This window comes from Salarias fasciatus, chromosome 12 (genome assembly GCF_902148845.1).
Source record: "Salarias fasciatus chromosome 12, fSalaFa1.1, whole genome shotgun sequence".
NCBI classification, from domain to species: domain Eukaryota; kingdom Metazoa; phylum Chordata; class Actinopteri; order Blenniiformes; family Blenniidae; genus Salarias; species Salarias fasciatus.
In genome coordinates, this window is record NC_043756.1 from 7,378,462 (window position 1) to 7,396,281 (window position 17,820).

A 17,820-nucleotide genomic window follows, 5' to 3' on the forward strand; every position below is an offset into this window, starting at 1 on the left:
TCCGACTCCCTTGATCAGCCTCAGCGAGTGCAGAAACACAGCGCGGGACTTTTTGTTTTTGGGTCTCAGCATTTTCTGTCGTTTTTACAAAATAAGTAAACACTCTTACCGAAGGCGCCGCGGAGGCGTGACGAATCACTAAAAGCCAAAATGACAAAGGGGTTTTTCAAAAGCATGTTAGTGGTGAGACAGTTGTCTTTGTCCCAGCGTTAGCTACTGTCTGAACACACACATATACACACACACATACACTCAGGCAGGAGTTCGCCCAGACGCAGTCACGTTCAGCCGCTGCTGCAATTCTGTGAAATGTCCTCATTTCGCTTCTGGCTTCTTGTTTCTTTACAAGCTGCTTTTGGAATCTGCTCCCTGGGGATTGCAGAATAACTTTATTTATTCCACATGAGGACATCTCAAATGAACATGAGCACATATTAGATGAGACTGGAAAGGTCAGCGTGGAGGACTGCGCGAGCATGCTAATGACTTCCCCTTCTGCTTTAATTGTGCTCTGTGTTTTTGTGGTTGGAGCGCAGCCGACGGGGGAAACTACAGGTTAAAATGTGGCAGACATCAGCATGATTCACATGCATCTGTTCTCATGTGAAATTGAGAGCTGTTTTCCTCTTGCGTAGTTACACTTGTGGTGTCTAGCAGTGACGCTAAATAGCTAATCTGAATTCTCTGCATTGCCTGCTCACTCCTTTTTTTTTTTTTTTTCTAATATTCGTGCAGCAACATCATATCTTTGTGTTTACTGCTCATAGTTTTCGCACCATATCTGGAACAGTTTTCTGCACTTGTTATCTTTGTAATGATTGTGTTTGCCCCAATCATTCCTGTGAGCAGGTGCAGCCATCCAGAGCCGTGAACTGGTAATGAGAAACTTCAGTCTGGTATTGTTTTATATCAGATAACTTTCAGGCTTATTGAAATGTATTTTCTTATATTTCAAAAAAAATATATAGGGAGAGAAATGTGGCTTTACTGTAATCCGAGATCGTAGACAAAAGCGAATGCAGGGAGCCACTTCTCTTTTATGATAATTAACAAAGTAGCTCTGAACAACGTGTTCGCCACAGGACAGAGGCCAATAGTAACACGGTTAAAACTCACTTGTAGAACAGTGCTGGTTGTTCACAACAAGTTCTGATCCTCACGGAAACTGTTGTCGTGCAAACTTATCACAGCGAAGTCGGTGGTGATGATGAATGAGAGGAGGAATTATTATTTCAGAACACAGGAAGGTTTCATGCGTTCCACCATTACAACACATCTTCTGATTATTTTCTGCCTGGCTGCTCTGCAGAATATCAATGTGCAGCTCCCTCCTCCTCCTCTTCCTCATCTTCCTCTCTCTCCACGTCACCTGTTAGCGTCTCTGAACCGCGGCCCTCGGGGAGGGTCCCGGTCCTGCGACTGGTCATCACGCAGTCGCCTCTTCTGAGAGGAATATTCAGCCGGGCGCTGTTGGCAGCCTTCAGCTTCTCAAAAGCGCTGCTCACACACAGTCACTATTTTCTTTCTGAGATATTGCTCTATGAATGAGAGCTTTGAAACTCTCCAAGGATTTATACCTTCAGCTCTTTAAGTCTGTTTTATTAGACAGACGTGGTAATTCCCCGCGCTGTCTGTTGATTGCATGGATGCATTTTAGCACAAGACTTTTTTTAAATGCATATTTTAATTCTTGAATCAGATTTATTCCTCCAAAAAAAAAAAAAGGAACTGCAAAGGAACACTTAGGAGATAATTTCTGATTTTCTGAGGCTTGCGATTTTGGACCTTGACTCTCTCCGTCCAGGCACGAAGTGAAATATTTAAACTATTTCACTGTAAACGACTCTCTGTAATCCAGGTCTTTGGTGTGGAGTTGTGTGGTTAATATCCAAACATCTACAGCTGCAGGCGGCGCCTGCGGCTGAGCCGTGGATCCTGGGAGCTCTGAGGTAGGTAGCATCGCAACAGGGTAGCATGCATCGCTTTAAGCCCGCTAATCCCTACCCCAGCAATCGCCCTGTGAGTGCAACACAAATTGAATTTCAAAGTTGACCCTCATGTGTTCTGGAGTAATTACGCCGTCTCAGAAAATCCTAAATGATTTATTCATTACTCCACCATATAAATTATGTAGGTTTCCTACAGCTGTTCAGGCCTGAAGTCATCCTCTTGAACTGATATCACACTGAAAACAACCTTTCATTATGATAACGGCGCAGTAAAACGCGCTCTTCCTTTAAAGCACAGTTTCACATAACAACATCATTCATATTTCAGCACCTTCCCTTCCCTTCCCTTCCCGTTCCTCCTTCTCTCAGCAGCAGAGTGGAGGACTTCTAAGAAGAAGGCTTTGTGAAACGGCTGGTTTCTACATGCGTTGACCCTCCGTGGGGAGAGTCACCTCTGTGGGCTTTGAAGAGGTCCACTGGACTCGGTGTTTGCCTTTAAGCTCGATGAAAAGCTTTTAGCAATCCCGCAGTGACTTTGCAACGAGGACATGACCCTGATTTTATTCAGCCGTGACATTTAGCCTCTGACAAGCATGAGCCAGTTCCCTGAATATCCTCTTTCCCCCCCAGAATGACTTAATATTCACATTTAGAAATTGAAACGTTCAAACACGGCTCCAAAAATAAGTGAGCTCTAAAACTGAGCCATTAATATTGGGGGGAAAAAAATGGATCTCTTCATTAATTTTCAGGTGTGAACCAGAATGTGATTAACTTTGTAATTCAGCAGGGAAATTCAAAGCGGAAGAGGAGCATGCCTAAGGAGAGGTGAGCCACGACGCAGAGCTTCAGGTGAAGCCGGCTTTGGGAAATCTGTCGCTGTTTGGTGGATAAAACGGCGTCGCACTCAAACCCTCTTCCGTGCAGTCCGACCTCTCTCACACCACGTCCAGTTTACTGCTGATCAAAGCAGCCCAGCGTAGTCTGGCACAGTGACAATCCGCGTTAATGTAGCCAGACGTTTCCTTTGATAAGTCCCGGCCGTGTCTGACAGGCATGAAGCGCGTTCTAAGAGCCCGTCTCAGCAAACTCATTTACTGCGTCATGTTCATCTCAGTGAATCAAACTCTTTTCATTCTCCACTCCGCCGCCATCAGAAATCATCACATTTTAGTACTGCGTGATTAATATTTCCACCACCGGAGTCTCTCTCATGTATGTTCAGTAAGTGTTGAGCAGTCAGGAAGCCCGGAGGTGGTTATGTGGATATAAGGAAGTGAGTCAGAAGTCTGTGACGTCTGAACACTGACCAGAGATGAAAACCTTCTTCCTCTTTCAAAGCGTTTAGTGTTGCGCTGCAGTTGTTGAATTCACACGGCGATCTCCAGTGCAGCTTCCCGTGTGCTCACACCTCGCGGAGAGCCATAAATTCATCAGGCAGTCATGTAGCAGTTAGCGCGCCGTGTACGGCGTGGCAGAGGTCATCCGGCGGAGAGCCGCGTGAGCGATTCCTCAAAGTCCCCGCCGATGTGGTTCGGCCATCAATCAGCTTTCTGCTGACTGCGCATAACGCTCTCTCTGATGTACAGTCTGTCTTTGCGCCGCGACGGCCGACATGAAATATTGTGTCGTTGCAGACGTACACTGCGGCGTGCAGGCATGTGAGCAACGGCACACGTGTGTCACTTTCTCCTGCTGAGTGGCCGGAGAAGCGAGCGGCCCTCGTCGGGAGGATCGTGGACGTCTTTGAAAAGTGTCATGCTCGTACATTATGCTGAGAGCTGTTTCTATGATCACTCTCACTATGTAAATAAAGAGGGAGGATAACCCCTCTTAGTCTAATGAAGTCCAGTGCAGCAGCGCCTCGGACTGCCGCCTCTGGAATTCTTATAAATAATAGAACTCTGACACAGTCCAAAAGCTTTCTCGCTTTCTGGAGTTATCACAGGTGATGGAACTCGCATAAATGATAGAATAACACCTTCTAGAATTCTCCCAAATAATAAAATAATTTTCCATATTCTGTAACTGTCAGACAATCTACACCTCTCACATTCTGCAGTGTCTTCATATTACAGAGCAAACATGTTTTCTAAAATTCTCACAGATAGGAGAACTCTCACATTCTTGCGGAAGTGTTGAAAGGGTTAATCATACAACTCAGAAAAATCCAGGGAGACTCTTAATTGGTCTCGATATCTGCAGTACTTTTTAAATACCTGTAGGACAAGTTTTTCAGCTTCACTCGAGCTCTGCTGTCAAAGTTGTTTTCTAGTGTGTGTGTGTGTGTGTGTGTGTGTGTGTTGTGACATTTGGTTAATACTTTTGGCAGCCAGTGAAATTCCGTTGTCAAAGTTGATGTGTCAGGAGCAGAGAAAATGGACAAGCGTGAGGATTTTAATGGTTTTGACAAAGACTAAACTGTGAAGGGTTTTTGAGCTCAGAGTGTTTTCAGAACTGCGGCTCCTTGGAGTTGTTCCCAAACTGCAAGTGTTCAAGGATATTTCAGAAGTGCTCCGTAGAAGGACAAAGCTGTGCCTTGGCAGGGTCATGGGTGGCCATGGCTTACTGGAGCAGGTGGTCTGATGGAGAGGGGGGGGGGGGGGGTTTCCATACATGTTTTTTTTTTTCTTTTTCTTCCATTTTTTTAAGTGCAATCAATCGAATCATTAGAAGAAGAAACAGAGAGGGTAAAACTACTGCTTGTGCTGCGGAAACACACATTTTGAAACAGAGATAATTGCAATTTTAATGGAGGTTAATTAAAATTCTTACTTTAATAGAATTTTACTAATAAGTTATGATTTTTATGAGCTAACAACAGGTAACATGATTTAGAAAAACATGACAAAGCCTGATATTCAACCAACAGTTACACTTTTTTCTCGGATGTTGCGTGACATTATTTGGTGACACTGTGACAGAATTGGACTGATGCCATGATAAGAAAGTTTGGGAGCACCCAAGCAGAAGAAGTCATCAGCTGGCAGCGATCGGGGATGACAAGAAAAAGCCTGTAACATACGGGGTGTGCGCAGGCAGAAATCCCAGGAATGAGTCAGTCTCACATCTCGAAAGGCGTCCTTGTCGGAAACTCTGCGCCGGCCATGTAAAATGTCTCCGCTCTTCATCCTGCCGGGCCGCAATCTAAATCTCGTCTTTAGAGGATGAAGGGGATGCAGGAAGATTGTGTTTCCCGTGTGTGAAAGTGACTCCTCTGTTAACAAGAAACCTGTTTTACTGTAACCTTGACACTTCTCTTTAGAAGCGCTGGGCTTTGGCATGCGAGGCCAAGGCTGCAGGTTTGTGTGTGTGTGTGTGTGTGTGTGTGTGTGTGTGTGTGTGTGTGTGTGTGTGTGTGTGTGTGTGTGTGTGTGTGTGTGTGTGTGTGAGACCACTGAGCCTGGAGCGGTGCCTCCTCCTCCTCTGTCGCCGCGGTGACGTGACGGCATGGCGCCGACATGCTAACGAGGTTCCTGCTGGACGTGATGAGGCTGAAGTGGTGTGAAGTGGAAGCGATTGTGTTGAAACGCACATATGCACACACTGTGCGTTCAGTCACACTCGCCGCTTCTGCTGTGCACACACACACACACACACACACACACACACACACACACACACGCCTCGTGTGCATGAACTGGACACAATCGGAGTGAGTCAGAGCGGCCCGGCTCAGCTGAGGATGGTCACGACATCCGCGGCGTCAGAAGGTTGTTTCAGGGTCTGTTGCTGCAGTACAGGAAGTTGGCAGGTGGACAGCGCTCTAACTTCATTTTCTCAGGTTTTTTTTTTTTTTTTTTTTTTTAACTGCTCTGTCTTCCCGTGTTGCCTCAGTAAGTGCAAACTCTGCACAAGTGCAAAGTAACTGGCCAGCGTCTGGAGCCAGGCTGTGGGAGACTTTGGAGAGTTTGGGATGGGGGGGGGGTTTGGGGGGGTGCATGAGGTTGGTTGCAGTGGGAGTTAAGCCACTTTTCTTCACCGCTTTGTCTTGCTGGCAGCAGAACTGTATTAGTTGGGCTGGTTTTTTACTGCAGTGTTCACGTTCGAAGCTCGGACAGAAGTGAGACATCCTCCTTTTTTTTTTTTTTTTTTTTATTGTTCTTTGGCAGAAAAGCCTCCACTCATCACATGCCTCCCATCCGCTCCCTCCCTCCCTCCTCATGTACGCACATAGCATTTCTACTTCTTTCTCTCATTCCTCCCCTTCATCTGGCTTTTTTCCACCCAGTCTCCTCCCTCCTTCTGTCCTTCTTTTCTCACGTTTCACTCTCCCTTTCTCTCCCGTCTTCCTCTGTTTCCTCTCCTCTTCATCAGTGTCTGCCTTTTCTCTTGCAACCAGCCGCTGCTGCTTTCCTTTTGTTCATCCATCACGTTTGCCAACAAAGAGACGAGGACGCTTAAGGGAATCCGAGTCACCATTCACCACTGTAGCTCATTATAAAGAACCGCATTCTGGGGGAAGCTAAAAGTGTCATCTCAGTATAGAAAATGAGTTTCAGTGTGTGATTTTTGTAGAAAAAAGGAGCCAGAGAAGTGAAATACTGTAACGCTGAATGCCGTTAAAGCAGCTTAATGCCAGACTGTCATGCTCATTATGACGCTCTCTGATCTCTGGGTATTCGTTAATAAGCAGATAATGCTCTTACAGATCAGCGAGACTTTGATGTACAGGTATAACAACAGCTTTTCCGAAGAGAGGGCTTTCACATCTGAAGCCTCCCTGGTGCCTGCGTTTAAATGAAAATGTAGCTTCTTATCAGATCCCCATCCTGGAGCATCAGATCTCTTTTAGGCAGATGTTTTCTGTTGGTCTGTGATGCATTTTTAACCACCACGCAATATTCTTTATCATCCCTAATAGCCAGCTTGGTTTATTGTTTGTGAAGGCCCTTTGTGGAAGATGAAAGTCCTTTCTTTTTTCTCAGGCTGTGCTGTGGGATTTTTTTTTTTTTTTTTTTTAAACATCAAACACGCTTCAATTATTTTATTTCCCCCATACAGTAGACTTTATTAGCATATTCATCATGTGTTCACTATTCATATGTGGGGTATTATGAAAGCTGTATGATGATAATTCATGGTCTGCGCCTGTAGTGACGCTGTGTGGTTTGCAGCGCTGTGAGACAGTCACAAAACTCCTGTGTCCAACTGTGTTTGAACCACAGAGAGTTTATTTGCTTTCCATTGTTTGGATTGTTTTTAATTCAGAATGGATGTACCGCCAAGTTGGTTTTGTAATGCTATAATATCTGATGTAATGAGAGAAATAGATTTTCAGATCTGCATAAAAGCAGCAATAAATAACTTGTTAAACAGTGACAACAGCGGCCTCTCTGGCCACTAGTGGTAATTACACAAAGTCATCACGTTTGTAGTAATATTTCTTAAACAATACAGTGAAAACTAAAGTCTGTAGCATGTAGCAGGGTGAAATTTTCTCAGAGGGATCGAAGCTCTCTGGTCAGTCTATTACTGCTCTTCCAAAATATTTCTTTAAAATCCGTCTCTCTCACAGTAATTACAGAAACTTCCCCATCAAACTGGGGAAGTCACATGAAATGAGTAAAAGAAGGAAACTAGAATTTGGCACTCAGAAAGCGCAGACCTCAGGTGAAATCAGTCACCAACAACAATAAGAACACCATATATAAATATAACTAAACAGATGTAAACAAAGTCTGTCATCAATTTAATTACTGAGGCCCTCTGTTGGATAGATACAGTACTACACTGGTCAAATGAAAGTCGTCACCCTAACATAACTCAGCAATAAAAAAAACAACACAATGACATGCAGAGATGCATAGCAAAGGAAATAAACAGTCCAACATAGGGTGAAATCACTTACAGACGAAGCTCTGATCAAATTTTGAAGAGAAGCCAACTTGTGGCGATTTTGTCATGCTGCTGCGCGACTGTTCCGTCCGTGAAACAGGTTCGACTAGGAACTAAAACTAAAGTTCCGCTGGGCGGTACACCCTATCGGTCAGTGATAAAGAATCCTTTAAAAAATTCCTGGATCCAGACAGTGATCCGGATCATCACCAAAATTTAATGGATTCTAAGTTAGCCCAAGACCCACCTTTCCACAAAGTTTCATTGCTATCCGTCCATTACTTTTTCCGTAATGTTGCTAACAGACCAACAAACCAACCAACAAACCAACAGACGGACGTGATTACATAACCTCCTGGTGGAGGTAATAAAATGTATTATGTGTCATGCTGTAATAGCAAATTTGGGTTGATGTCAGACTCCCTGAAAATATTCATATTTAAAGGCTTTTTTGTTTTAAAGCTGTTTCGGCCCATATGCGATAAAAACTTAAACAAAGGCCTGCAAGTGACAGATTTTCTTTCAGCAGCAGAAGTCAGCTGAGCAGGTCTTTACATAGAAGCCAGCAAACCTGTTTGACTTACAGTTATTCACTGTGGTTTATTTTATTGTTCTATTGTCTTTTTTGAACTTGCCCTTCCATTCAGGACATGGCTGAACAACATCAGCTAAGCATATCATGTGAATATATTTATCCTTTCAGATTCTTCATAGTAACAGTGTTCTTTCTCTTGCCCGGTATTTCCAGTCCACCAGCTGTGACTGGGCTGTGTTTTTTTTTTTTCAATTTCCCACCAGCTCTTCAGAAAAAGAGCAGTTTCTTGACTCTGTTGTTTTAAGGTTTTTTCCTTCATTTTTTGGTACTTTCCGTCTCCATCCTGTGGCCACCATAGGAATTAGTTACAGTCATCAGTCTATACAAAGTTTTTATTTGGTTAATTGCACAACTTTTCAAATAATCACAATAAATACAATTTTTACTCTGCATTTACATTCCTGTCATTTTTACATCAAGAGAGAATTGAATGCTCAGTGCACCAAAACAATATATTGTTCAGCCATTATTCTGCAATAAAAATAGTCTTCTGATTAAAAAAAAATAACACATTAAACTCCACTTGTTTGTTTCTGATCATCATTTTTTTGGCGGGAAAAGTTTGTAAAAGAAGCACAACCTGCCCTTCTGGTCGCTCCACTGATTGTGGCCGCACGGTTAGCCCTGTCACCTCACAACAAGCATGTTTCATGTTCGAACCTGCAACAGGGAGTTGCTCCTGTGCGTGCTTGTTGAGGGCAGATTATTGACTCTGATTTGGCCACAGATGAGGATACGTGCGAAAATGACAGAACAGTACCACACCCCGATGTTTTGGACGGAGCAGGTGTTCCACATGGATGGATGAACTCATATCCAGTCACCAATAAACAAAGACCACAAACTGAACTATATTTACTTAGATTCCTCTGAAACAAAGTGAGGCAAGCCAGATCTGATGACTGACTGACTGCGTTATAAATCAGGTTTTGAGCAGTGATTAAACCATAGTGTTTTTTCTTACAGTTAATAGCTAAACTCTACATGTGAGATAAACCGTTAATTCAGTTTTAGTCCAGTGATTCCTACCTTTTATATAGATGAAGACAAACTTTAGTACCTTTAATACCGATCACCCAAACAGTAGGAGGGCCGCTCCGTCACAACGCAGCAGCAAAGAGAAGGTGTTTTTCTGGCGAAGCAGACGTGAGAACGCGGCTTGAACAGCGCTGCGGTGGTGTACTTTACTTTGTTGTTAAAATAACACAAAGCCGCCGAGCGTGGAGTTGTGCTTCACACACAGGTGACGAGCGGTGGCTGCCTCTCTGCGGCGAGAGCTTAAGTAGAAATTGACTTTGTTTTCCTGCTGTGATGAATTTCACCTTGTGTGACTGCTGGGGATTGTTGCTGATTACTGAGCCTGGAAAGCGGCTGTTATATATTTTGATGTTTCACCTTTGCTGGCTCCAAGTTGACTGAATATCCCTGTTTGGATGAAGCATTGCCGCCGTGCTGGGAACAGCTCGGTGTCATCAAAACTGTGCGAAACCAAACAAGGAGTTCAAAGAAATGCATCATATTATAATACGGGCATGCCATAATTGATGTGCAGTAAGGCTGAAGTGATTGATCCTCCTACACAAGACTGAAGCACTTTTAAGATGTTTCTGTAATTGTTTAAATTTGAATTAAATACAAAGAACAGAGCAAGTAGCATCTTTCAGTACTCCCTTTATTCTACCAGTTTTTTTCTTTTTCACACACTTGGAAAGCAAAGTTTCTTTGCGTTTGTGTTAAGAATTAGAAATGAAACAAGCTCCTCATCTCTGTCAGCAGTTTGATAAACCCCATGCTGTACCGTCCTCCACCTCGAAACTGCATTGATTTGGTGGATTGCTCTTTAATGCCCCCTGCTGTGTTGCCAGGATTACATTTTAAAACATAATCCTAATAAAGACCTTTTATATGTATATAATTTTTTTTTATTTTTGCTACTGTTGCTTTGTAATTGCTGAAATATTTTTACCACATTAGTTTAACTTCTAATATAAATGGCAACAAAACTTTAAAGCAGCTCAATAGAAATAATGCTTGACTTAATTATCTTAATTATCATGAAAGTCCTCATATTTTTACTGTTTGGTGGTGCCTTTTAAAATTCAAATATTTAATGTCTACAGAGTACAGACTATCAGTAACATCAGTTATACAGTGTGGACGTCAAACTAAAGACCCCCAGGTAAAAACTGGCTGCAAAAGGTTGTCATCATAGCACGATGACAAAGAGTGGAAAAAATGTTTTTGATCCTTTTCTTAAGTAACTGTTCCACTTTTTCCACTAGAAGCTGCATTATTTCATAAGATTGTTAATATAAGAACCGATAGCCACAATGGTCATATCTTAAAGATCAGCAGTGCGGTGAAACCTCACTACGTTATTTCTATTGATGAAGCCACACCAGCCATACCATGAGCACGATTTGGTGAAAACATGCTCACTGACAGGTGAAGAAACCCCAGATTCTGATTATCGACAGGCCGATTCCCATAATCGTTGGAAGAGAAACATTATGACGGATAGGATTTCACTTTGAACTTTCTTTTGGAAGGAAACTGACCATGATAGTTTATGTAATTACCTTAAATTTAAACGTTTTCTGGACGCATTAGTTTCCTTTTATTCGTTATTGGAGGTCATTATTGAATCCTTCACTGATAATACCCAATTAAGGTCAAATTTGGGTGTAAAGCTCTGCGAGAGACAAAACATCAAAGTGAGAAGTTTTAAGATTTTGAGTGTTTAATACTTAAGATTTGAATTGATTTATCGGATGTGTAAATGTTTTTGAATAAATATTTTGACCTTCACATGAACATATTGAATATCTTTGACGTTTTTAATTCAGATTTAGGAAAAACAAATCTTTTTCTTTACTCTTAGCATGAAATAAATGTTGCGTCTCGTCTCTCCAGCAGAGACTATAAATGATGAGGCTCTAAATATCCCTCGGAAAGCATGGAGACGTATGAGGCCGGACCTGTTACTGGCCTTCTTTCTTCTGTGGTTAAACGGAAAAATGCTGCACCCTGGCTTAACAGGCTCAACACAGCTCCGGGGAAATTGGAGAAGCTTGTCAATTATGAGGATATATTATGGAGCTCGATCTGGGAGCTCCTCGTCTGACTTTCCTCCCACAGCCGCAGCGCCGGGCGCAGTTTTAACCACAAGGTGATGCGGGCTCCCGTTCAATGACACAGATTCCTCGCCTGCATCCGAAAGCAGAGCGTTGTGTGCGAGCGGGACGGGGTCCAGTGAGTGACAGAGTGGAAAATGTGAAGAATGGCTCGGTGCGACAGCGCTGGTCGAGATCCAGCAGAGACGGAGGAGAGCGAGGGAAAAGCTGCCGTCAGCAGCGGCAGAGGAGGTGACTCCGCCGGTGCCGCTCTCCGGGAAAAGGCTCGTAGGAAGGTTCACATACGGGCAGGCGGGCCTCCCTCCCGCTCCGCTTCCTCTCAGCCTCGCCGGGGACGGCTTCCATGACAACTGAAGCCTTCCTTGAGTGTTTCCGTGACAACAAAGCGTTGCATTTCAGAGCAGCTGTTCAGGTGTTACCTGTGGTAACACTCCGCTGACAGCTTCCATTAAGGGTCCCTTCCTCTCGCCTCTCCGGATGGCCACGCCACGGAGGTGTCCGGTCACAGATCTGCACGCTCGCTGCCTGATGTGAAAAGGCTTTACTCGTAATATGTGTTTAATCTTTCCATTTATCAATTTGCTTGATCTGTCGCCGTGGTCCGCAGGTCATCCCAGCTGATGCTAGAAAGGACACGGCTTTGAGTTCCTTTGACTGACAGTCACAATTTCTATTTTCCAGTTTTTACTGGCTATTTTAGAAAATAAATGCAATATGAATGGATTACATGAATAACTGAATTTCATTAAACAGAGCCAAAGGTCAAAATCATGTGATAATTAGAAAACAAAGCAAAAAATGCTCAAAAAAGAGGAGGTATAAGCGTCATATCTCCTCTTTCTTCACTTTGAGTTTACTCATTTATGGTAAAAACACTGAAGTTGAAGGGAAACACGTAGACCTGAAGATAGATACAGCTCTCCTTTCTCCTCAGTAAATTGCATCATGTACGTCATTAATATAAAATGCTGTGGGAAAAGGTCAAGAAGTCAGAACGCTTTCATGTGAGCACATATCTGCACAAATCCCTGTCAAGATAAGGAAGTGCAAAACTTTTGTTCTTTCCCAATAATGCTCATTAGTAACTAGGCTACCGCAACAAAACAGCAGCGTAGCTGATGACGACCAGCTCAAAGATCACTGATCAGAAACAGGATGCAGTAACGTGGTGCAGCTCCAGCATGCATTAGTAAAAAAGGATTTGACCCACAAATCATGCAGATGATTAAATACGTTATATATTCTAACAAAACTGTCTGATTCGGAGGTGAATATTTTACCTAGGAAGTACTGATGATGCTGTGCAGTAGAGTAGATTTTGTCCCACACAGTTCTGCTTTGTGGCTAAATTACATCGTTAGGCCCCGCTGTATTTCATCCTTAAAGTAATTGAACAGATCTGATAAAAGCATAAAGTGAAACTAGCTGCAAACCGTCACTTTGCCAATCTGCTCTCTTTTCCTCGTCCCTGCCTGGGAGGGCAGTGAAGGATGTTGCCATTTAATGATGCACATCCTTCCATTTAACAGAGTGATTCCGACAGGCCGTCTCTCACTTTAGGAGGAAAACAAACCCATTAAGTGCGGAGACGGTCTCGTATGGCGAACAGACTGCGGGAAGTTTCCCCTCCGGCTACGATGTGAGAAGCCAACCAGGCTCACCGTGAACCCACCTGGCCCTGCCCGGCGGCGGGGTGAGAGTCCCGCGGCGAGGCCCGACGCGGCGATACATCACACGGCTACAGTCTGCCCGAGGGGAACCAATCCGGTGTTGGGAAAGGACAGCTGGAGGACATCATGAGAGGGAGATAAGGGGTGACGGCGGGGGGTGGGGGGGGGGGAGGCAGGAAAGATGGCTGCCGAAGGGACACGGGGTCAGACGGGAAGTGGCCACACTCTCGCTCGGTTTCCTGTTCGGAAGAACGCAAAGGGTCACACGGAAAACATCAACAACCCTGCCCTGGCTTTTTGGCAGACACACAGTATATTCAGCAGTGAATTACAGCAGAATAGAGCTGCGTGTTTTGATTGGGGCTTCCCACATGAAGCCACTGGGCTGCTGTGTTTTTCTGGCCTCTGCTCTTCCCCCCCTCAGGGTCCCTGATGAATATTTTGCTTTGTCCGCGCATAAGAATGCAAATATTTAAAAAAAATCCTCCTGCATTAAATGGATATTTGCTTTTTTTTTTGTCCCTGTTTTTATCACCGTCATTTGCTTTCACAGCAGTTGTTGCTTAAAAAAATAAATATGAGATGTGGAACAGCAAGACGGTCAGAGCCGCAGGCAGAAGAATGAGCAGACAGTCATGTCATTCCAGGAAAAACTTAGAAGAAAAAAATCTAAAGAAAATTGTCACAAACAGGTAAAAAATGATCTAAACTGAATATGATGAGAAAACTGCTGTTTTCAGAGCAACGCCCAGACCAGAGACTACCACAGTGCATTTTTTAAGTAAATGTAAAGACAGCTGTTTAAATGAATGCTTGGAAAAAGTAGATAAATAAATAAAAAAAATGCCGATTTAAACTTTAAGTGTACTGAAGTATAGTTTTTTTTTTTTAAGCAGTCAAATGAAAAATGGTGTAAATGATTCATGTGAGACACTATGAGATGTTTTTTATCTCAAGATGACATCCCCATTTCTATAATATGTGTGCTTCATGCTTGTGGGTGCAGCTTTATCCATCTTCTCTGTGGTGAAAAATATCCATCCATTCTTCTTCTGTGCTGCTCATTTATGTGCAGGGTCGCAGGGCGAACACACACACACATAGGGTCACTGTGGGAGGAAAATCTACACTGCATTTGAACCTGGACCTCATCACTGTGAGGCTGGAGCACTAACCGCTGTGCCGCCATTTGAGCAAAGAATAATGTGTCTTTTAAATTTAAATCATCTTGAACTCAGTGAAGTCAATGAAATAAATACAGAAAACTTTATTAGGAGTAGCTGATTGTAACATACTTTACCTGCTTTTGGCAAAGGAAATGAGCAGAATTCAGTAGAAGTTATGACTCGGTCCTCCACAGTAGTCCTAGTTTTTCATATTTCTCCCCTTGGTGAGATAGATACTCTACCCTTGTCTTGAAAGGAGACTTATGTGAACCACTGTTTCTGCTTTTTGAACCTATAAGTCACAATGTAGAGAAATTCTGCAGCTTATGTGATCCATCTTTTCAATCTAACAAGTTTTGCAGCTGTTCTGACCGAGCAGGTTACAGTCAAGGGTCTCACTTTGCAGCGACTCTCTCTTTACCAGCCTGCTCCTCAAACGTCTCGGCCACATTCGACAACAGTTCTATAGATGGAAAAATGTCCTATTCATACTGAATATGCTCTGCACTTAATGTCATTTAGTTCACTTATTGACGGCACATTTATCTGTTTCGTGATCGACCTCGTTACGGTACTTCCTAGACCGAGGACTCATATCTCCTTATCTTTACACCATCTGACAGCCTCATGCTGCAGCGAGACGAAAACGTGAGAAGTGACATGAATCTGAATACTTACTAAAAACAGTGCACATCTTTTTTGTGTTTGTTTGTTGGTTTTACGCCTGCTGTGCATGAAATTTGCAAATGAAACTGAAGCCAATATCATTGATTTTTGGACTGAAAAGTAGAAGTTTGTGGTGAATCTTAATATAAAAGTAAAAGAAAATGCTTTCCAAAAATGCAAATATAGTGATAGTGAAGCTTCGATACATCTTACACTTTTTGAAAAGAAAATTAAATATTTGAAATCTTGTAATTTTAGCCCAAAAGTCATGAAATTAAAAAAAAAAAAAAAATCACTATAATAGCCAAAAAGATACAAGTTATTTTTCTCAATTTTTTAAAAAGATTTGAAATGCTAAAAGAGTTACCTTCAGAATGATAATTTGGTTTTTTAGACACACCTGTTGCTGGGACAGTTCACTCATGTAAGAAAACGGCTTCAAAACAAATCAAACCATAACCAGCGTTTTTGCCGTGCGACAGATGTGTTGTTTTCAGTCTGAACGGTTGGACAAATGTTTGAGGACTGCCTCAGCTCCACCCTGGGGACAGCGGTATATAAGCTTTGGAAGAGGACCATCTGGGTGTTTCGGGGGAAAACAGAAGAAGAATTGGGCTCCGAGCCTTGACAGTCATCATCGTATTAAGAGTCACAAACTGCGGCGCAGGCTTTGAAGCCCGGGCAATGTTTGGTTCTCACTTGATTTTATCTCAAGAAGTCTGACTGCCAAACAGCCGTCCCACTGAGCGCTGTCGACTGTTTACAGAGAATCTTACAGTTAAACACATTTCATTCGCTGGGCTTTGTCACAGCTCTCGTCAACAATCCGCCGCACTTACTGTCTGTGCGAAGGAGAGTCTGTTGTTCTGTCTTCATCAAACCTCGATGTTCAATTATTTACGGAGCTCGGAACTTGTGTTAATCACAGCGCAGAGCCACGCCGTGTGGAGATGTGCCGTTATCGATCGCGGACGGGAGCGTGCAGCCGTGCTCAAAGTGTTGAGTGTAAAGCGTCCCGCGGGAGCCACGGCGCCGAAGGGTTCGAATGCGTGGCTCGCCGTGATGAAGCCTCCCACGGCTGCAGATAACTTTACAGGGGCAAGGAGTGACTTTGAGGGATTCTGCATTTTAAGTTTTGTCTTTATTGTCTTCGTTTGGAAATGTGAGAAACTGAGCCAGCAAGTTGTGAGCGGGCACGAATGCAACTGGCTGGGAAAGTCGTGCATGGCTGACTGACTGAAGACGTGAGAGACACAGGCAGCTGGCTCACTGAGCAGTCATCTGTGAGTGTGCGCCTGTGTGTGTGTGTGTGTGTGTGTGTGTGTGCGTGCGTGCTCACTTCTCAGCAGCTCCAAATGAAATTAGCCATCAAGCTGAGTCCTTTAGCAGCAGTCTGCAGCAGCGACTCAAGGTCAGACTTACTGATTCTGCTGATGCATTTTATTCTCCAGAGCCCGCACCGCGCTGCCAGATGAGGGGATGAGGGGTAACCCCACCCCCCCCACACACACACACATACACACCCGCACCCACCTCCACCACCACCTCATTCCTACACCCATTCATCCCGTGCACACACTCCCATCCCTCCATTATCACCCTGGTCCTCTCTGGCATGGGAGTGTGCATTTACCCGTTAAATTAGGTGGGGAAAGGGGGGATGGGGGGGGGGGCGACGCGGAGTGCCTGGTTACCCTTTGCTGACGTGCAGTACAGAGATGGATAGGCTGAGGTGTCCTGATTTCCCATGTGACGACAGTAATTGTGTTATAATGGAGGTGGGAGCGGAGTGGCCATCAGCACGGCAACAGAAACACAAAGCCACTGGCTCAGTGTCCTCCTCCTCCTCCTCCTCCTCCTTCCTGTTGACATACACAACTGAATGCAGACTGGAGGACATTGAAAGTGTGATGTCTGCGTTTCTGAGAGGCCCTACACACGGTTTCTTGAAGTGAGGCCCCTCACTGAGCGTCGCTCCTTGCTGGTCCCTCGGGCGCACGCTGACATGTTGGCCCTTGTTTTCATCAGCGGGTTCAAACTGCTGTCTCAACACTTGTTAGTTCATTTAATGAGCTTGCAGCTAAAAAATCATGAATCTGCATCGTCTGCATGTCGAGAGTGATTATTTCCTCTTTTATAAAATATAGAAACTAAATCTCATCATGCACCGGTGTAATTTGGATGTTATATGATTTGTAGAAAATAAGCTGTTCTGCACTGGGAATAGCCTCAGTGAGGAAATAATATTTTATATTTCATCCATCCATCCAAGTTACCCTGATAACATCATCAGGGAGATTTATCTACCCTTTGGAGGTTTTCCTGCTGAGCCAGACACCATTATATACAATGGGAAGATATCATCTGTGTCTCATTTCCTTTGATTTGAGACCTTCTGGTCTGTAAAATAAATGTGTGGTGGAATCATTCTGGCATGCAGGATCGAAGAGAGGTCGAATTAAACGTGCTGTTTCATTGCATTATAAAAAAAACGTAATGAATAATGGTTGGAGAGGTTTTGGAGAAAGACTGTGGGATGGTGTGGGGTCTGGACAGGTGCCGGAAAAACAGGTTTGAAATAAATTTGGTTTAGTTTGCATCAAACAATGAAGATCTATTAGGAGATGACAGGTCCAAGACTTCTCACATCCTGTGTTCGGACTGCTCAGATGTATTGGGTCTTAGCTGTAGTCGTACATGAAGTGACTTGCATTAAAGTCTCCAGTGACTAAAAATGTTGAAATTCAAGTCACTTTTCTGCCCTCAGTATTTACCCAGACATGTGACAGTTTCCAATAATGT

General features: G+C 43.6%; 1 protein-coding gene across 5 annotated transcripts in view; it reads left to right on the plus strand.

Moving 5' to 3' along the window:
- The window catches only part of dtx1 (deltex 1, E3 ubiquitin ligase), a 44,270-nt gene that overhangs the window by 8,676 nt on the left and 17,774 nt on the right, over positions 1–17,820 (plus strand). The window lies entirely within an intron of this gene.